At 37.8% G+C, this 22,467-nt stretch overlaps 1 protein-coding gene across 5 annotated transcripts in view; it reads left to right on the forward strand.

Moving 5' to 3' along the window:
- The window catches only part of Galnt13 (polypeptide N-acetylgalactosaminyltransferase 13), a 666,951-nt gene that overhangs the window by 484,716 nt on the left and 159,768 nt on the right, over positions 1-22,467 (forward strand).

Raw genomic sequence — 22,467 nt, forward strand, 5'->3', positions numbered from 1 at the left:
TTCTTTGACTGATGCATTTCTTCTCTCATATCTCCAACACCTGAGATATGGTAAAGTTTCTGTCTGTCATCCAAGTTCAAATTCCTAAAATTTTCATTTTCACAATTCTCTACCCTCAAGTTTTCTTTACTGATTATATTTTTATTTTTAAGTATTGAATAATTTTATTTCCTTCAGCTGTTTGTGTTTTTTTTTCTTTAAGGAAGTTATTAATTTCCTCTTTAATAAATTTTATCCTTTACATATAGTTAGGTTTTAGATTTGTGTGTGTGTGTGTGTGTGTGTGTGTGTGTCTGTGTGTGTGTGTTTCAGCTTTGTTGGAATATTTGGGGCCTGATGTGGTAGGATAGCCAGGCTTAGTGGAACACATTGGCCTGGCTGTTTTGATTGTGTTTTTATATTGGCATCTCGGTATCTGTGTTTGAGTTGATTATAGGTTTAAGTGCTCATTTCTGAATTTGCTTTTGTTGGATAAACATTTTGTTCCATGTTTTAAAATTCCTCCCTGGATTTTCAGAGAGTGTGGTAGCTGTGTATTGCCTGTTTTCCTGATCTTTTCAGCTTGTGTGCTCACAGAGAATGCCTGCCTATGTTGGAGGATATGTAACTGGGATAAATTGGGGGAAGGAAAGCTAGAAGAGATAGTTTTTGTGATCCATTTGTGATGCAGTAAAAGAAGAAAGGGAGACCACAGCAGATTTCCTGCTACAGCTCTGGAGATTGGAGTACATAGTGAAACGCATGCTCATCACCCTGCAAAAAGCTTAAGTCCAGTGGATCAAGGACCTCCACATCAAACCAGATACACTCAAACTAACAGAAGAAAAAGTGGGGAAGCATCTTGAACACATGGGCACTGGAGAAAATTTCCTGAACAAAACACCAATGGCTTATGCTCTAAGATCAAGAATCAACAAATGGGATTTCATAAAACTGCAAAGCTTCTGTAAGGCAAAGGACACTGTAGTTAGGACAAAACAGCAAACAACAGATTGGGAAAAGACTTTACCAATCCTACAACTGATAAAGGGCTTATATCCAAAATATACAAAGAACTCAAGAAGTTACAGCACAGGGATACAAATAAGCCTATCAAAAATGGGGTTCAGAGCTAAACAAAGAATTCACAACTGAGGAATGCCGAATGGCTGAGAAACACCTAAAGAAATGTTCAACATCTTTAGTCATAAGGGAAATGCAAATCAAAACAACCCTGAGATTTCACCTCACACCAGTGAGAATGGCTAAGATCAAAAACTCAGGTGACAGCAAATGCTGGCAAGGATGTGGAGAAAGAGGAACACTCCTCCATTGTTGGTGGGATTGCAGACTGGTAAAACCATTCTGGAAATCAGTCTGGAGGTTCCTCAGAAAATTGGACATTGATCTACCTGAGGACCCAGTTATACCTCTCTTGGGCATATACCCAAAAGATGCCCCAGCATATAAAAAAGACACGTGCTCCACTATGTTCATAGCAGCCTTATTTATAATAGCCAGAAGCTGGAAAGAACCCAGATGCCCTTCAACAGAGGAATGGATACAGAAAATGTGATACATCTACACAATGGAATATTACTCAGCTATCAAAAACAATGACTTTATGAAATTCATAGGCAAATTGAGGGAATTGAAAAATATCATCCTGAGTGAGGTAACCCAATCACAGAAAAACACACATGGTATGCACTCATTGATAAGTGGCTATTAGTCCAAATGCTTGAATTACCCTAGATGCACAGAATACATGAAACTCAAGATGGATGACCAAAATGCAAATGCTTCACTCCTTCTTTAAAAGGGGAACAAGAATATCTTTGGCAGGGAATAGGGAGGCAAAATTTAGAACAGGCAGAAGGAACACCCATTCAGAGCCTGCCCCACATATACATACATATACATATACATATACAGCCCATACATATACAGCCACCCAATTAGACACGATGGATGAAGCAAAGAAGTGCAGGCTGACTGGAACTGGATGTAGATCTCTCCTGAGAGACACAGCCAGAATACAGCAAATACATAGGCGAATGCCAGCAGCAAACCACTGAACTGAGAACGGCACCCTGTTGAAGGAATCAGAGAAAGGACTGGAAGAGCTTGAAGGGGTTCGAGACCCCATATGAACAACAATGCCAAGCAACCAGAGCTTCCAGGGACTAAGCCTCTACCCAAAGACTATGCATGGACTGACCCTGGGCTCCGACCTCATAGCAATGAACAGCCTAGTAAGAGCACCAGTGGAAGGGGAAGCCCTTGGTCCTGCCAAGACTGAACCCCCAGTGAATGTGATTGTTGGGGGGAGGGCGGTAATGGGGGGAGGATGGGGAGGGGAACACCCATAGAGAAGGGGAGGGGGAGGGGTTAGGGGGATGTTGGCCCAGAAACTCAGGAAGGGGAATAACAGTCAAAATGTAAATAAGAAATACTCAAGTTAATAAAGATGGAAAAAAAAAAGACAGAAAGAAACTAAGGAAAAGCAGAACAGGTGTGGGTCTTCCTTCAGCCTACTTGCTGCCCCAGGGAGGGAGGCCATTGATTTGGCAGTGTATACCTCCTGAAGTTGAGGTCTTGACCAGAGCAACAAATGGGTGGAGGTGGACAAGGGAGGCTCTCTAGGGTGCTCTGCAATTGATTGGGGATGCCACCAGGGGATTGGAAATTGGAGAACAAGGAGATAAAAGAATGTCTCCAGGCAACCTACTTGGTTTTCTCACAGGCATGGCCTGTGGGGGGTGGGGGGAAGTACTTTTGGAGTTGTGGGTTGTGAAAAAACAATAAAAAGGGGGACGGATTTTTTTTTATTAACTTGAGTATGTCTTATATACATTTCGAGTGTTATTCCCTTTCCCGGTTTCCAGGCCAACATCCCCCTCCCCCTCCCCTTTTTTATGGGTGTTCCCCTCCCCATCCTCCCCCCCCCCTTGCTGCCCTCCCCCCAACAATCTAGTTCACTAGGGGTTCAGTCTTAGCAGGACCCAGGGCTTCCCCTTCCACTGGTGCTCTTACTAGGCTGTTCATTGCTACCTATGAGGTCAGAGTCCAGGGTCAGTTCATGTATAGACTTTAGGTAGTGGCTTAGTCCCTGGAAGCTCTGGTTGCTTGGCATTGTTGTACATATGGGGTCTCGAGCCCCTTCAAGCTCTTCCAGTTCTTTCTCTGATTCCTTCAACGGGGGTCCTATTCTCAATTCAGTGGTTTGCTGCTGGCATACGCCTCTGCGTTTGCTGTATTCTGGCTGTGTCTTTCAGGAGAGATCTACATCAGGCTCCTGTCCGCCTGCACTTCTTTGCTTCATCCATCTTGTCTAATTGGATGGCTGTATATGTATGGGCCACATGTGGGGCAGGCTCTGAATGGGTGTTCCTTCTGTGTCTGTTTTAATCTTTGCCTCTCTATTCCCTGCCAAGGGTATTCTTGCTCCCCTTTTAAAGAAGGAGTGAAGCATTCACATTTTGATCATCCGTCTTGAGTTTCATTTTTCTAGGCATCTAGGGTAATTCAAGCATTTGGGCTAATAGGGAGGGATTTTTAAAAACGGAAAATCTATAGGATCCTTAGGAGATGGGAGCAGGGGTGAGGTGCAGCAGAGAAAATTGCCAAGGGTTTTCTGCCACAGAGCTGGGAGAAGACTGGGGAATTGGACCTGGGGATAAAAAGAGAAAAAGTCTTCTGGCAGCTGAACTGGCTTTCTTCATGTATGTTTTTCTTAGCCCTTTGAAAGCAGAGTTAATCACTCCATTTCAGTGTTTTGTGGGTTTCCTCAAATGTAGATTTTAAATGACACAGGGCTGTGGTCTGATTAGTTCTTAAGTCTTCTCAAGTTCCACAGGGGGACCTTTAGGTTCTTTCTTTTCCTTTTGTCTTGCCAAGCTTTTCCAGCTCTGGGCCTGTGACTCAGTGATGCCAGTGACTTATTTAATTTTTACAAACATGGGGGCTTGTAACATCTCCTCCAGACCCTGTAGAATGGAATATTTTATAAAAATAGAAGGGAAGAGGCATGAATCCTGACATAGAACAAAGAAGTAATAATAGCCACATGAACTTGCTTTGTAGAATTCTTGGTAAAAAATGGACTGTTGTCTTATTGCATCAACATAGTACTGAAGCTAACAGGAACTTTCCACTTATTTTGGCATTCCACCATGTTCATACATGAACATCTATGAAAGGAAAATGAGAGTCACTTATTCCTAGCTGAATATCCTTGGTGTTTTGCCCTGTAAGGTCTCAACTGTAAAACAAGAATCTTGTTTGCAAGGGACAAGTAGCTTTTATTTGACTAGAAACCAGAAAAAAAAAAAACCCAGCCTCTGAAAAGAGGGAAAGAAGAAAAGGAAAAGAAAATCATTTGTAGAAGAATAATAGAAAAATGATGTCTGGAGACTTTTGTATGATGTCATTATAGATATTTAGAGAGAGCTAAAGAGTCGAAGGCCATAGCCTGAAAATATTCAAATAATTTGACAATTCATTTGAGCCATAAATGGATGTTTACAAATAACAATTCTTTCTGTTGGGTCTTAATCCACTCATTGTTTTTCCTTAATAAATATAAAACAAGAAATTATCCTGCCCATCCTCATTTGTATAATTTATGGAAGGGAATACCCCCAAGTAAACAATCAATCAGAATGAAATTCAAAATAGGACGTAATAGGAAGAATGACAAAACATAGGAAAGCTTTCAACAATAATTTCACAAAGTCAGACGAGTCTTTTGAATTCATTGTCTTCTAAGATGAACTGAGAAAAGGGAAACTGGTCAGGGAAATGTAGTTTGTTGATGGAAAGGCACAGCTTATACCTGCAGAGAATTAGGAGTGAGCATGGAGCTGTCGAAAAAATGGGAAGAAAAAATAATTCAATTGGAAGAGTTCAGCACCAGCATGGGTTCATCTCAAACGCAGTTACTTGCTAAAGGACATAAATGGGGATTGAGTCACTTTGGCTCTTACACAAGAGAAAAATCACAGTGGAGAGATGATTGAAGGCTGCATTATGGGTTTCTGGAAACCAAATATAAATTTTAGTTAGTACAAATACATGCTCAATGATCATGGAGAGAAGCGTGAAAAGCATAGGGCTATTTTACAGGTGGAAACAACATGGACAGACAGCTTGGAACTTCAGTTAAGTGGGGTTGGCATAGATAAGATGACAGTCCCTGATGCAAGCCAAAGAGTGTAGGTAGCACCCTCTCTTTTACTGCAGTGATACATCACTTTGCTACACACAAACAGGTTTAATATTTTGGCCTCTGGTGTAAGACAACATAGATCTGAAATCACATCAATTATTCCCTATTGCCTAGTGAGTTATGGTTAAAAGTTTTTATTTTTTCCTGTATTGAGAACTGTTCTATTTTCGATACTGTTTAAAAGTTGTTATTGTTATTGTTGTTGTTGTTGTTGTTGGTGGTGGTGGTGGTGGTGGTGGTGGTGTGTGTGTGTGTGTGTGTGTGTGTATGTACATCAATGAGTGACCCTTCTGGAAGTGATAAGATTCATTAGGAGCTGATGGTGTGTGAAATCCTCCATCAGGCAAACAAACAAAAAACTTATCAAGATAAGAGTAAAAAGTAGATTCAAATTTTTTCCTTTTTAATTTTATTTTTTTAAAATTTTTCACTCTAGATTTTATTCCTCTCCCTGTCCACCCTTGACTGTTCCCCATTCCATAACTCCTCTCTACCCCACATCTACATGAGGATGTCCCTGCCCCACCCCTCCATACCTTTAAATTCCCTGAGTCCTCCAAACTCTTGAGGGTAAGGTGCATCTTCTGTGACTGAGTCCAAACCCGGCAGTCCTCTGCTGTATATGCCCTGGGGGCTTCATATCAGCTGGTTATGAAGCTTGGTTGGTGGTCCAGTGTCTGAGATCTCAGGGGTCCAGGTTAATTGGGATTGCAGGTCCTCATATAGGGTCGCCCTCCTCAGCTTTTACCAGTTTTTCCCTAATTCAACCACAGCGTTCAGCAGCTTCTGTCCATTGATAGGGTGTAAATATCTGCATCTGACACTTTCAGCTGTTTGTTGGGTCTCGTCTTCGTAGGTTCCTTTTTATAAGTACTCCACACCGTCAGTATTAGTGTCAGGCCTTGGGGCCTCCGCTTGAGCTGGATCACAATTTTCCTCAGGCTCTTCTCCATTTTTGTTGCTCCAGTTCTTTCAGATAGGAATTATGAGTCAGAGTTTTGACTGTGAGATGGCAACCCCATCTATCACTTGATGTCCTGTCTTTCTGCTGGAGGTGGGCTCTACAAGTTCCTTCTCCCAACCTTAGAGCACTTCATCTAAGGTCTTTCCCTTTGAGTCCTGATAGTCTTTCACATTCCAAGTCTCTGGTACATTCTGGAGGGTCCTTCTACTTCCGACCTCTTGAGGTTGTCTGTTTCCATTGTTTGTGCTGGCCTTCAGGACTTCAGTACTTTCCCCTCACCCAATACCTGATCATCTTTCATGACAGGATTCAAAAAATTTTGAGATTAGTTTCAGGACTCAACATCCTTTTTAAATTTCTTTCTGGAAATTTTATGTATTTACATTTCAATTGTTATCCCTACCCCCCCATCCCCTTCTCCTCCCCTTGCTTCTCTGAGGATGCTCCCACTCCCACCCACCCACACACTGCCACCTCAACGCCCTGGCATTCCCCTACATTGTCAAAGATAACCTTCACAGAGCAAAGGTTTCTGCTCCTATTGATGCCTGACAATGCCATCCTCTGCTATATATGCGGCTGGAGTCATGTATCCTCCCATGTGTACTCATTGGTTGGTGGTTTAGTCCCTGGGAGCTCTGGTGGGGTCTGGTTTGTTGATATTGTTGTTCTTTCTATCGAGGTTGCAAACCTTCAACATCTTCAGTTCTTTCTCTAACTCCTCCATTGGAGTCCCTTTGTTCAGTCCAGTGGTTATCTGCAAGCATCCTCGACTGTATCAGTAGGGTTCTGGCAGAGCCTCTCAGGAGACACCCATATCAGGTTCCTGTCTGCAAGGACTCAACTTTCTAATAGTGATATAAGAAAACATCTTTACTCTTTATTATGATGAAGGGATTCTAACAAGGATCCTCCAGAATGCTATTTGTACGGAGATAGAACTGAATGCTTAAACGCCCCATGAATGAGAAGAGAAATGTTCATGAGGAAACATAGCAATGGGGGATCAACAGCAATACAAATGACTGGCTGTGTGACTGACAGCCTGGGCATAATGAACACAGCTGCCTGTGAAGCTTTGAAACTTACTGCGATTGTGGAAGTAGCCCCTCTGATATTATCTGCCATGATTAGAAACCAAGCAAAGACATTAGGTTATTTTCCTTTGTGAAAACAGAAGGCAACTTGGAAATAAAGCATAGCTGTCACTTGCAGATCTGGTAATATAGCTCGCTTTCTCCTCTATCAGGAGAAATATTTGTCATTTTAATTTGTCTAAGAGGACGGATAAGTTGTTAATTGCTTTTACAATAGCTGGAGCTTCTCACTTCAGACTAGTATTAGTCATTGTCCAACAAGGCCAATTCAAAACATTTCTTCATTTCTTTCATAGTTAAACAGAGATCTAGAGTATTCATTGTTGCTGCAAGAATGATCAGATTTAATATAGTGTGAAATCCCAGTAGAATTAGATAATGCTGTGAGAAGTCCACATGTTTCAATTCTATTATCTGAATTCAGTTTATTTTCAAAGATAAAAATGTTTAGGTAAGACAGAATATATTTACTGAAAAAGGGCCATTTTCTTTACATGCAAAATTGTCTTATTTGTTTACCTTTGATAAATATTTTCTTTGTCATAAAATGAATTTTTCTCTGTGCAAAAAAAATTGCTAAAAATGTGAGAGCCAAGGAAAAATAACTTTATACACATACCAGTGAAAAATTAAAAATTCCATACATTTCCCGAATCTCTGAACAAAGAGGAAAGATTTATTGAACTTTTATACCTTGATCATTTTCTTGATGAAATATCTATTTATGGTTCATCTACTACAGCTGCATGATTTCCTATTCTAAAATTAATCAAAATTATTTATCTAAATACTGATCGTTGATATATCAGGACATTGGAATAAATGACGCTTTGAAAATAAAATTGGTATATCTTCCTAAATCATATAAGGAAGTAATAAAAATAAAATATATAGTGGGTGAATCTAACAGAAATGTCAACTGGTTATGGAATTGTTAAGGTCTTGGTTAGGCAGCCTTGTTGTAACTTGTAGCTTCCCTGTTGTATGTAGAAAGCAGAATTTCACAACAGACTTTTGGGTTTTCATGATATGATAATTGTTCTGTTCCCTCTTCCATAATTTCCCTGAGTTTCCCATGCAGGAATTGTGCTGTATATATATTAATTGGGGATGGGTGCACCAAGGCCAATTATTCTCTGTAGACTAGTTGTAGAATTTTGTAATAGTTTTCTTTTTCTGCAGAGAGAAGCTTCTTTGATGAAGGTGGGATCCACACTTGCATGTGGGTATAAAATAAGATGTTAGAATGAGGTTAGTAATCATATTGATTTAAAAAATTGTAGCAGAAGATTCTCCTCCAAGTTCCATGACCTCATCAACCATATGCATTTGGCTAATTTTATGGTACCAGGTATGTTTTCCATTCTGTCAAGTAAGCCTTGCATCTCATTAGACAGCTATGCCACTAGGAATATTTTTCCTTACTGTTGAGTATCGTGGTTCTCAGGTACCCCAGTATGTAGATATGCTTTCCTCCCTTACCAGCTTGCATTATTACGGTTCGTCTTCAGAGACAGATTTGGTTTTCAGATCAGTTACAGCTCAAATCCAGTCAGTACTGTGTGCAAATATTTGGTGTTTCAGCTACTTGGTCTTATGTTCTACTTCTGGGACGCCAAAAGTATAATAGCAACAGCCTACAGTGTTTTGAGGAGTTTTCTGAACTCCCCTGACCAACAATTTGCAACAAGTTTTTCTATGCCTGGTTCTTGGATTTTTGTTTGTCTAGGATTAGGATAGGAAGTATTTTCACATCCAATGTTGTAACTTCACTTAAGTATACATACACATAAAATTATATGTATATTATAAATAATGTAGCTAGCCGTCATTAAGTGTTTATATCTGAGCATGATGATGCATGCATGTTCCAAAAATTAATATAGGAAGTTGGCTTGAGGTGGTTTGAAGCCACCCTGGATGACCTACTAAACTTTGACTTAAATAAAATAAACTAAAATTGTCAGTCTGCGGAGCTCAATGGGCTTTCCATATGCAAGCTATGAAGAAAATGCACAGCAGTTCTCAGAGTTATTTTCAGATCATGGACATTCTTGGTAATTGGGTTTATTTCATTCACAGTACCCGTTCCTGTAGTCGGTGAAGATAGTGAACAGACAAGACAGATCATTTCTTTTCAAATGTGGTTTTTGTAAGGGGTGCTTTTAGAATTTAATTTTCAATTCAGATATCCTAGACAGTTCCCTTTATCTAGGCAAACAATAGGAACACACATCTTTTGGATATAATTATGAGATGAAATTGAAAATTATCCAATTTATTTTCTGATTAGAGGTCCCTGGAAAAATTATAACTACAGCTAGGCACTTTTTTTACTTTGAGTGTTTCTAACTTATTAGTAAGGAGAGCTGCTGTGAAATTGTTTCTAATTAATGTGATGTTTCTTCTGTTACAGGACTTTGTTATTGCAAAAATGTAACTGAACTGGTTAAAAATCTGTAACAAGCATCCAGATTTTCTCAGAATGCTAATTTTCCAGTCTAATATTCTGAATAACACTTAAGAAAGATTAAATATCCTTATTTAATTATTAACTAGAGTACAATTTTACATAGTTAAAATATTTGTTTAAAAAATCTGTCATTATTAAATGATTCCTGATAGGCTTGTCAAACTGCAGTAGTCCATATCAATAAATATTCTGAGTTAAAAGTTGAAAGCAATGTCCAAAGTGAATTAACAAATTTTAAGCTGGAAAGTTGTGAGGAACAGTGATATCACTTCAGTATGAAAACATGCCATAGTATCACTCCAGATAATTTTGCTGATTAGAAAACAATATCAACCAACTAGACACCCCAGAGCTCCCAGGAACTAAACCACCAACCAAGAGTACTCATGGAGCAACCCATGACTCCAGTCACATATGTAACAGAGGATTGATGTTGTCGGGCAACAATGGGAAGAGAGGCCCTGGGTCCTGTAAAGACTTGATGCACCATTGTAGGGGAATGTCAGAGCGGGAAGGTGGGAGGCATTGAATGGGTGGGGGAGCACCCTCATGGATGCAGTCAGTGTGGGGATCGTATGGGGATATTTCTAGAGGGAAAACCAGGAAAGAGGATAACATTTGAAATGTAAATACAGAAATGAAAAAAGAAAAGTAAAAGGAAAGCAATACATGTTCACAGTAGAAATTTTAAAAAAAAAAGTTTCTGAAAGAAGATATGTTACTTTCATTGTAAACTAAGAACTAGAAGGATAAAGTGAAGTTTCTAGTTATAGTAATTTTTTAAAATGTTATTAGTTTTTATTGGTTATCTTATTTATTTACATTCTAATTCTTATCCCCCTTCATGGTTTCCCCTCTGCAAACCCCCAATTCATTCCCCTTCCCCCTGCTCCTATGAGGGTGCTTCCCCACCCACTCTTGCCTCCCCACCATAGCATCCCCCTAGAATGTGATGGCATCCAGCCTTCACAGGACCAAGGGCCTCCCCTATTGATGCCAGACAGTGCCATCTTCTGCTATCTATGTGACTGGAGTCATGGATCACTTCATGTGTATTCTTTGGTTGGTGGATAGTCCTTTGGGGCTTTGGGGTGTCTGATTGGTTGATAATGTTGTTCTTCGTATGGTGTTTCAAACCCCTTCAACTCCTTTAGTCCTTCTCCTAACTCCTCTATTGTGATCCCCATGCTCAATCTGATGGTTGGCTGAGAGCATCTACATTTGTATCGGTAGGGCTCTGGCAGAGTTTCTCAGTAGACAGCTATCTTAGGCTCCTGTCAGAGATACTTGTCAGCAAGTGCTTCTTGGCATCAGCAGTAGTGTCTGGGTTTGATGTCTGCATATGGGATGGATCTCAGATGGGACAGTCTCTAGAAGGCCTTTTCTTCAGTCTCTGCTCCATTCTTTGTTCCATATTTCTTTTAGACAGAAACAATTTTAGGTTAATATTTTTGAGATGGGTTGTAGCCCCATCCCTCAACCAGAGGCTGGGCATAGCCTCTGGATTCTACAGCTTCTCTTTCCACTTTGTTGTGTATTTCAGCTAACCTCATCCCCTTTGTGTCCTGGAAGCCTCTTACTTTCCTGGCATCTGGGACTTTCTGGTGGCTATCCCCAGTTCCCCATCCCCTACTGCTACACACCTTTGTTCAATTTCCTTATCCTATGTACATCTCCCTCCCCTGCCATTGTCTCCTTCCATAGTCACACATGTTTATTTTAAAATAAAACATTTGGAACATCTATAAACCTACTTCATTCATTCTAAGGTTCAGACTGTTGTTATGAATATTAAAATGTATATTTTATTAATGTTTAGAGTTGTAAATTTGATGCTTTCCTTTGAACATTGTATAATACATATCTCATGTGTAGATATACAGTATCTATCTTCAAGATCATACCATTCGGTTGGGGATTTAGCTCAGTGGTAGAGCTCTTGCCTAGCAAGCACAAGGCCCTGGGTTCGGTCCCCAACTCCTAAAAAATAAAGAAAAGAAAAAAAATCATACCATTCTATATGTATTTGATAGCTTAGTGTTTTCGGATTTGTTTCCCTTTTCCTTAATCACAACCTATGTTAAACAATCCTATAATGTTTTAAATATTACCAAAGTATCCTATATAACATCTGTATCAATTTAAACTCAGGGTAGCCATTTTAAATTTGTGGGAACTTGCATAGGTAAAAAGTCTCACATTACTTTCATTAGTTCAGCAAAATTAGAGTCATTTTCCACATTTCCAGAAAAAAAGAAATGCCTGGGGCTTGTTTAACTCAGACATAGTAAAGACATAGGAAAGGACTGTTCAGGGAACAGAAAGCCCTGGGGCTCTGGAGACATCACATAACATATGCAAGACCACATGGGAAAACAGCAAGTTATGTCAGGAAGCAGGATGTGTAGAAATGGTGATGAGGAGAAAGATGAGAAAGGGGGACAGTTTAGGATTATCTAGAACCCGAGCTGACCTAGTTGTCAGATGTCAGCATGGAAGACTTAGAGTCTAGGCAGTGCCTTAGGCTTGAGGGTACTTCAGAGAGAAGTAGGTAACTGTGTCAGTTGTGATTGATTGATTTACATTTGAAATATGAGCTTCCTTATTATGAAATATGCTATGCCTAGGAAAAGAAATAGCTTGGGATTATAAGTACCTCATATCCCAAAATATATCTCAGAGAATAAATGTATATGGGTAATAGGAATGAGTATGAGATATGGTCATCACAAAAGCATTTTTAATTCAATTTTTGTCAAATATTTCCTGAACATGTGTGAGACAGTCTGGGAACAACAACAACAACTAGCCAACCAACACACAAATAAAAATCTTCTGTTGTTTGGTGGTCTGTCTTGAGCTTTTCAGCTCTTTGATTTCCTTAGTTCAGATGCTTTGAGTTTTGTGCACCTCACTTTACCTAGCATCTCCATTAATCTTTACTCTTCCCATTTTCACTTATTTATACAGTACACATTTCTTATCTCAACACACTTTATGGAATAGTTTAGCTCTTAACGTGATTTTGCAGTGACTTTTCTTGGTGACCTCAATCATTTTCATAAAATAGTTTCTTAATTTACTTCTTTTTTATTATTCTTTTGGGCATCTTACGAACTTTGTAGTATGGTAATGTCAAATCTACATGTTTTTCCAAGACTCTTAGCATTTTCCTTCTGTCATAGTTAAAGAAAAAATGACTGATCTATCAAACTAGACTTAAAACTAGATCTTATTTAAATTTGGAATTAAAAATACATGAGAGAAAAGTAAATATGGGACTGTAATTGAATTTGCTTCCTAACCTAAAATGATTAGTGAAATTATATTTATACCAAACCTTCGGGAATATCTCATATTCAGTGACAATTCACAAGATAACCTCCAAATATTCAAGAGATTTTTACCCTCATAAAGTTATGATGATAGACCTAGGCATCTCTCTCTATCTGACCATGTATGTCCTTCCTCTAGTAATGTTTGTTTTAGATTGCATGTGTGTGTATATATATATATATGCAATTTTAATAAGTAATCTAGATATGTTTTAATTTGATTTTAGTCATTAAAATATTGAGTCCCATGACCTTTGCTCACAGGTTACACCCAGACCTTATGATATCCTCAACCATAGTTTTGCTGTTGTTGTAATCTTCTCATTTACTCTCCCACCCTCAGCAGTGTCATGTTGCATGGATTCTATTTACTTCTCCTACCTTTCTGTAAAGCTCCTTTTCCTGTAGCATGGTCCCTGTCCTAGTGCCATAACTAGTATCCTCTTTTATTCCCACATATTTATACAAATATAACAATTAAAAACTAAAATCTGCTTGTAACAGAGAACATATGCTGTCTCTCAAGCTCTGGATCACTACACTTAATATACTTGTAAATTTTGTTTGGGAAAGAGTCTCACTGTATAGGTCAAGCTGGCCTCAAATTACTTTGTAGCTCAGCTGACCTAAAGTTTGCTTAAGTTCTTCTTCTGCCTCTCAAGTTCTAGGACAGGCATGTAGCACCACATCCAACTGTCCTCCATTTGTTAATTTGAAAAAAAATTATTAAGCAACTGTTTTCCATTTTTATGGAAGACAGAATTTAATTACTGTAACCCTGCTTTATTACCACCATATATTATATGCTAAACTAATCACGTTTAGTATTTTTGTCTCCAATTTAGAAACTCAGAATATAAGATAAAAGAAATTGAATAAGTTTATGCAACATTGATTCAGATTATTCTATATCACAAGCCCTTTTACTCTACCTCAAACCCTGTCACTTTACAGGAAATTTTTACAGAAAGCCAGCCCCTGAAATAGTACTATATGAAATACAGCCTGATCCTTTACAGGAAGTCCAAGGTGTAGACAATACCTAGTGATTTTCTTTTTTAAAATACAGTATCATATAACTGTTAGAGTCCTCAGAAGACTAGAGCTATTTATTTATTGGCAGGGTTAATGGTAAGAAACAGAGTATATAGATTATTCATAAATTCTAGATAAAATTTAATATAGGATTTGATCTTAATATGTTATTTGAATTTATATACTGTTACCAAAAATAAAATGATAAGTGGCAAGTAACAGAAGTAATGCTCAATCCAATTTGAAAATAGACAATTTATCATACAGGAGAAAAATAGCATTTTACTTCAGACATGGTACAGTATATGGCTAGCACTTTCATTAATAAACATGCTGGAGTAGTTAGGGCCAAACTCTTAAATTTTGGTGAAATGAATCAATATCCCACAGACATATTTTCGCCCTAGGTGCTTTTGTTGCATCTGGAAAACTGCATCTAATTTGAAGGGACTATCTTTGAGTCTTAGAAGTCCTACTCCTCCCTGATTGCCTCACCATTCACAGCTCCCACAGAGAAATGCACAGTGAATCGAGATCACACCTAATTACTGAAATAATTAGAAAGAGATAGGACTCCTCTCAGGGATTTTAGTTGCATGAAATTAGATAATAGATTATGAAAATATTTTGGAAAACATTTTATAGGTGATTCAGAATAGGAAGAGAGCTGCTCTGACTGTTTGTACAGCAACTAATTGAACCCCTGAGAAAGACACTTTGCATTTTGAGAAGATATGTGATTTTTGTCACTTGAGTCTATTTATAGACAAAATATTTCAGTGAGTATCACCTCAGTGACTTGGAAATAGGAAGAAATATCCAAATGTATACCGGTTTCTCTCTCCCTCTTCGTCTAATGCCACAACCAGATCGAATGGGGTTTCAGAAGATTTTTCCATTTTGTCTCAATTTATGAATTCATTAACCGGAGATTTTAAAAACTTCTGTTTTAAGCACAAAGATTTATTTGAGAAATGCATAATCACATCATGAACTTTTTAAAAATTGAAAGGAAATTTCTATTTCTGAATAGCTTATACATGTTCTTGCTCAACAACTATCCAGAGATTTTTCACAAGCTAATATGCTGCTGTTACTGTCATCATTGTATTTTTGAACTAACAAAGTATATTCTCACAGTGTTAAAGGATATCTGATTGTTTGGTGTTGTTGTTTTGGAGAAACAGCCATAAGCTGACATCAATGTGTTCATAGAGAATAAAATAAAACCAGTGGCAGTGTTAGTTTGACATTGTGGGGGAAATTTTCAGGAATAGATTTATAGTCAAATACATTATTCTATTTAATCTGAAGAATGTGTCTTGGATGTATTAAGTCTATTTTTCGTATGCAGAATCCAGCTTAAAATGACAGAAAAATGCCTGTAGCTACATAATTCAAAGGCCATGGAGAGTCTGGGAGTGGGACTCAGTGGTAGGGGATTTGCCTAATGTGCAGGCCCAGGTCTTAGTTGTCTGAAGTGTAACTTGATAATGCAGAATAATCTTTAACCTGAGATCAGAAAATCACATGTTGATATAATTATCCAAAATAAGCAAATACACAAAAATAATTCACATGGTAGTTTAATGACATGCCATGTTGTTTGAGTTGAGTGTTTTCCTCCCAGAAAAAAAAAACAGTCATGTTTAGGGAAGTGTTTTTTTTTTCTCAATAGAGTATATTGTACTAATGAAACTGTTTTTTCAACATGGTTCAGCGTGGTAACTCCTAGTTAGATGATATTTTGGGACATTTGAATGTCCCGAGAACAAAGAAATCACTGAAATTTTATTTATTTCCTTTTGATTTTAAGTTAAATTTAAATGTATCTCATCTTCACAGATCTAGAATAAAGAGAGGATACAAACATTGGTTTTGACACATCCTAAAATAAAATTTCTTCTGGGAACTCCTGAGAGATGCTTGAATAACACAGCATCCCTGAAATTATGAAACGTATTAGCTTGTGAGAACCTTATCTATCATACCATGGGCAGGTAGTAGATCCCTTCTCCCTGTTAACTGAGTCTCAGGCATGTATCTTCTTTGACTATAAAGACTTTCAATGGGCTGGAGAGATGGCTCAATGGGTGAGAGCACTGACTGCTCTTCCAGAGGTCCTGAGTTCAAATCCCAGCAACCACATGGTGGCTCACAAACATCTGTAATGGGATCCGATGCCTGGTGTGTCTGAAGAAGGTTACAGTGTACTTACATATAATAAATAAATAAATCGTTTAAAAAAGACTTTCAAATCAAAATTAGTCAGTTTTTCACTCCTCTAGCAATCTGTGTGTCCATTTAACATTTATTCAGACAGATGAAGCAGGAAAAATGTAAGAATCTCCATTTTTACTGCTTTACACCCTAATTTTGCCATTAATTCAATTAAATTATCCTAATCCCCTTCGCAATGCAAACCATCTTGTAATTTATAGTAGCATATCTTTACTTAGACCAAGGTGAACATAATAGAAAATATAAATATAGCGAGAAACATTTTTTTAATCCACATGGAGCTCAGGAAATCACTAACCTCTTTTAGTACCAGAAACCCCATCTGTAAAATAAAGGATATATGTTTTACAAAATCATTAATTACATAAAAATTTATTGATATGTTAATTATACTAATAAAACGGAAGCATCAATTCAAATATTACAAACATTAGAATTATTTTCTTAACCATCTATCCTTTTTCTAAGGCAACTGATAAAAGGAATTATTCAATTGGGGGATCGATTACAATTTCAGAGGCCGAGTCCAAGGCCATTATAGTCAGAGGCTTGGCAGTAGGCAGTCAGGCACAGAACTGGAATAGTACCTGAGAGATTATATCCTGTACACAAGCAATAGCCCCTGGGGTGGGGGTGGAGTTGATAGAGATGAGGATAGGAAAGAGAATGGGCTTTGGGGGAGCTTTTAAAACCTGTAAGCACAGCATCAGCAACACATATATTTCCATAAAAGCCATACATCTTAATTCTTCCCAATATAGTTCCACAAAATAGGGACCAACCTTTAGCCCATTGGTGTGATTGTTATCAAAACCACTACAATAACTTTAGTAATATATTATATTCCCTTGTAACATTATATTTGCAAGCCGTGTTATGATTTAGTACTACACAGTGTCTATTTTATTTCCCAGACTTGGTTCAGATATGTATGCAACTTACATTTTTGAGAAATATTCTTAAAAGAAAATTGATATATTATGTACAACAAATAGCATATATTATATAAATTAAATAAATAAAATAAATATAAATATATAAACAAGAAGACAAATTCTCTAGTTTTGCTTTACCCATTTTTTAGTACCTTTGTATATTCCTTGCCAATTCGTGTGATCACATACTAAGAAAAAGAATGGTTCTTGAATACACATAATTATTATAGTACAAAACGTGTCCCTTTCCTTCACAAAAAACTTTCTCAAATACTTCATACCAACTATTTCAATACTTAATTATTTAGGTAGAATTTTTAAAGTTATATAAACTTATTCATATAATTTTAAAACTAAAGAAATAGTTTCTGGCCTTTTGATTTGTGTTTCTTCTTCTCCCTCTCTTATTTTTAGGTGTTTACATGGTGTTCCAGTTTTCCTGGATGTTTGCTGTGCAAATTTTTAGATTTAACATTTTCCTTGAACAATGTATCAATTTTTTCTACTACGTCTTCAACTCTTAAATTTTTTCTCTTCTATACCTTGTTTTCTAGTGGTGAAGCTAATCTGATGATCATGTTGGAATTCCTAACATTTTAATTTTCAGAATTCCCTTAGTTTATGTTTTCTTTATTGGTTCTATTTCTATTTTCAGGTCTTGAATAGTTTTATTCATTTCTTTCAAATGTTTGTGTTTCCCAGATTTCTTTAAAGGATTTATTCTTTAAGGACTTTAGGAACCTATATCATAGTCATAAAGCCTGTTTTAAGAATTTTCTTTTTTCTTGTGCTTCATCTGATTTGGAATAATGGGAGACTCTGCGATTGGGTTTTTTGAACTCTAATGAAGACATATTGTCCTAGCTGTTCGTGATTGTGTTTTTGTAGTGGTGTCTCGACATCTGGGACTGGGATGATTATAGGTCTAGATGCTGATACCTGGTTTTGTCTTTGTTGGATGGGTGTTTTGTCCCTTGCTTTCTGCTTCCTCTCCGGATTTAGGAGAGTTTGATGCCTGTTAGGACATTTTTCTCTGAGCCTATTTGCCTGGCCTGTTCACTTTACTGTGACCGGTAAGGCCTGTTGGTACTGGAGTCTGAGATAATGGGATGACTTGGGGGTAGGAAAGGTGGAGATCTTTGTGTTTTATTTAGAATGAAGTTATATAGGAAAGGGAAACTGTAGGAGTTTTCTGCTAAGGAACTGGCACAGGGATGGAATTGGGGAGATTGGATCTGGAGGAGAGAAAAAGGAGAAAATCTGCCATACATTTTATGGTTGCTTTGGGCAGCACATTCATCATTAGTGTAAATGGTAGATCATGAACAAATGGTTTGTGTCACCGTGTGTTAGCTATGGTGTCTTTGAATTAATCCAAATTTATTTACTTTTTCCTTATGTTTGTTCAATATTTATGTTTCTTCTATTGTCAACTCTTTAGCCTTAGAATCATGCATTATATGAACACATCTATAATTCCTGAAATCAGACAAGACCAAGAATCTAACATTTAAGAATAGCCATATTTATGTAACCAGTTTGAGGTCATCCTATACTAAATGAGATTCTGAATAAAAACAAATTAATTAATAAACAAATAAATAAGTATATAAAAAAGCAGACAAATACTGTTTTGATTTGGCCCATTTATCACTACCTTAATATATTGCTTGCCTATAGAGAAAAGATAATTCTTGGATTCTCCTAATTACTATAAGTGTAGCATTTTATTCCAAATGGCTATGAATTGAGGCAAACTAGAGGACCATTGTACCAGCTAGTCTAATGTCACCTTGACACACATCTAGAGTCATTGGAGGGGGAGCAAAACAAAACAAAACAGAAACATAACTGAGAAAATAATTCCATTAAGTTGATGTGTATTTGAAGCTTTGATGCATTTTCTTAATTTGTGGTTGGTATGGCCCAGCTCACTGTTGGCAGCACCACTGCTGACTTACTGGTTCAAGATGCTATAAGAAAGCAAGAAGAATAAGAAACCCTGTCCTTTCCAAGACGCTTTAAGTGGATTTTTTTGTTGTTGTTATTGTTGATTTTTTTTATTTGTTTTTTGTTTTATAAAAGCACAGAAACCTAGATTTAAAAACCTGGTCTTTTTTCACCTTAGATATTCAAGTCTTAAACACTTTTCTTTACAACTTCTCCTTTTTTCAATTTTTAAAGATACCCTATTAGTTTGACTCCTTTTAGGTACTTTGAGCATGTAATTGTAAGATTTATTCTCTACAAAAATAGGGATTGGTGAGTTTTTCCTTTTCTTTCTTTTTCTTTTCTGTTTGTTTGCTTGTTTGTTTCACAAACTATATTGTTCCAAATGCTAGAACCAGTACAACTAAGAGGTCGTACTTTTAGATAAAAAGAATGAAAGAAAATATTTGTTATTTTCAGTTCTGTTCAAATGAAATTATAGTCAAAGATTATTACTATGGATTTCCAGTGAAAGCAAAACAATAACCCAGTTGCAAACCTTGACACTTGTGACATGTGATCTTATTTCATTACCATTACAGTATTTATATGGGAAGTAATTAAGAAAAGGAGAGGCCAAATGCTAATATCAGACAGATAGAGATTGGAGGACCTGTCTTCGTTATCTAGATCCACCTGAGTCAAAGTTCAGCTGCATTTCAGCAGATTATGTTTCCTCCTAAGGTAACTTCCTCATAACTTAATTATTGTTGTGACAAAATGCCCTGACAAAGACACTTTGTGGAAGGATTTGTCTCACAGTTGAAAGGTACTGAGCATGAGAGCAGGAACTTGAATCAACTGCTCACACTGCATCCAATAAAGAGGAAGTGAGCAATGGATGCTGGAACTCCGCTGTCACCCTTTTCCCAGCTTAGGGAATGGTGCTACTTATAGGTTCTTTCCATTTCAATTAAAACTTAGCCAAATTAACTCCTCACATACACAGGGGCTTGTCTCTTTTGGATCATATCATTGGAAATGTTAAACACAACATGGGCAAATTCATGTTTATAGTGACTGAAATACATCACACAAGAAGGTGAGCCCTCCATCTGAGGCTTGTCTAGATGTGTATAAGTGACTTGATCACAGTATACATCTAATTGTATTAGATTTGCCTTTTAAAGATGAAGAAGAGCCCACGTTCATAGAATTATTGCATTAGAAGTCTATAATCTGTTGCTGTCCCTCATGATTTTTGTTTGTTAGTTTTGTTTTGTTTTGATTTTTTTGTTTTTTTTTTGTTGTTGTTACTGTATAATTCTGCTACAAACTTCTGCTTGGTGTTTTTGATACATTAAATGACTTCTAACTAATAGATGGAAAACTCTGCCCTCATGAATGGCCTCTTGAAAGCTTCTTTGTTTGCTTAGGTGCTATTAATGTAATCAATCATATTAAATGGCAGTTAATAGTCTTTTGTAATTTCAGAGAGTTAATATGTAACTTTATGCTTGGTTTGGTCTGAGTTCATAGTCAAGAGGCAAGAAATTTCTACTCGATATTTGTCCTTGCATTTCTTGTAGGCTATAGGGGGTGACCACTTCAGATTTCATGTCACCCACTTCTAGGAGTCTCAGCTAGAGTTACCCCCGTAGACACCCAGAAGCCTCTCTCCTTCCAGGTATCTGGCACTTCCTAGAAATGCACCAGATGCCCAGTCAAGCAAGTTTCCATTCACTCCCCAGGTCCTCTCTCCTCAACTCTCCCTACACCTGATCTTGATTTTTGAACTTTTCCCATCCCATCCCCTATCCCTCCCTCCACATTCCTTTGAAGACTATTTTATTTTCCCTTCTCAGTGAAAATTAGGCATCCTCACTTGCACCTTTCTTGCTATTTACTCTCATTGGATGTTTAGATTGTAACACAAATACCCTCTATTTTATGGGTAATGTCTACTTACAAATGAGTACATAATGTTCCAGTCCTTTTGGCTCTTGGTCACCTCACTCAGGATGATATTTCTAGCCGTATCCATTTGCCTGTGAATGAACCACTTTTTCTTTATCCATTCTTTGATTGAGGGACATCTGGGTTGTTTCCAGTATCTGGCTATTAAGAATAAAGTAGCAGAGACTGAGGGAATCACCAACCAATGACTGCCCCAACTTGAGACCAATCTCCTGTGAGGGAGCTAACATCTGACACTATTAATGAGATGATTAATGAGATGAGTGAATGGAATCTGCTGTTTGCAGATAGGAAACTCTACTGAGCATCTGACTGAAGTAGATGCAGAGATCCTTAGCAAAACACTAGTCAGAGCTTGGAGAGTCTCATGAGAGTTAGGCAAGGACTGAGGGATGCAGTAGGGATAAAAACTCGGGGCTGGGGATTTAGCTCAGTGGTAGAGCACTTACCTAGGAAGCGCAAGGCCCTGGGTTCGGTCCCCAGCTCCGAAAAAAAGAAACAAAAAAAAAAAAAAAAAACTCATCCAACAGAGTCAAATAATCTGCATCTTTCAGGGATCCCAGAGACTGAACCATCAACCACAGAGCATATATTCACTATACTTAGCTTCCCACGTTATACATGGCAGATATGCTGCTTAGTCTTCGTGGGAGTCCCCCATTCACAATAGCAGGGCCTATCCTTGAGTCTGTCTATTGCCTGTCTGTGGATCCCGTTCCCCTAACTGAGCCACCTTGTCTGGCCTCAATTGAAGAGGATGCGCCTAGTCTTTCAATGTCTTGATATGCCAGGGTGGGGTGATACTGGGGGTTCCTCCCCTCTTCTCAGAAAAGAAGGAAGGAAGATGTGTGTGTTTGGGTAGACCAAGGAAAAAGAGGAGTGAAATCGGGATCTAAAGTGAATAATAGGGAAAAAAAAGGAAGGCAGGAAATCCTCACACAATCTTCGGTTTCCCTGCATGTCCCAAAGCTCCTTTGAAAAATAGTGTGCATTTCCTCCCTTCAGGAGTAATGACCCTCAAGTCTGGCATATTCATAACAAAGGCACAACATCTATTTCATGTCTGGGCCTCTGTCTCTGATGTCCTTTGCAATGCTTCCTAACTGTGAACCTCAGCATGGGACTTGCTTTGAGGAAGTCCCAATATCACTTTATGGTAGAACACAGGAGGGGCTCCACAAAGCCTTTCCCAACACTTTTATTCTACAAACTCCTGAAAATGCACTTGAATATCTGGCTCTCTAGAGACAGCACATTTTTCACAGTTGAGCA

The sequence above is a fragment of the Rattus norvegicus genome, chromosome 3 (assembly GCF_021556685.1).
Source record: "Rattus norvegicus strain SHRSP/BbbUtx chromosome 3, alternate assembly SHRSP_T2T, whole genome shotgun sequence".
In the NCBI taxonomy this organism is placed as follows: Eukaryota; Metazoa; Chordata; class Mammalia; order Rodentia; family Muridae; genus Rattus; species Rattus norvegicus.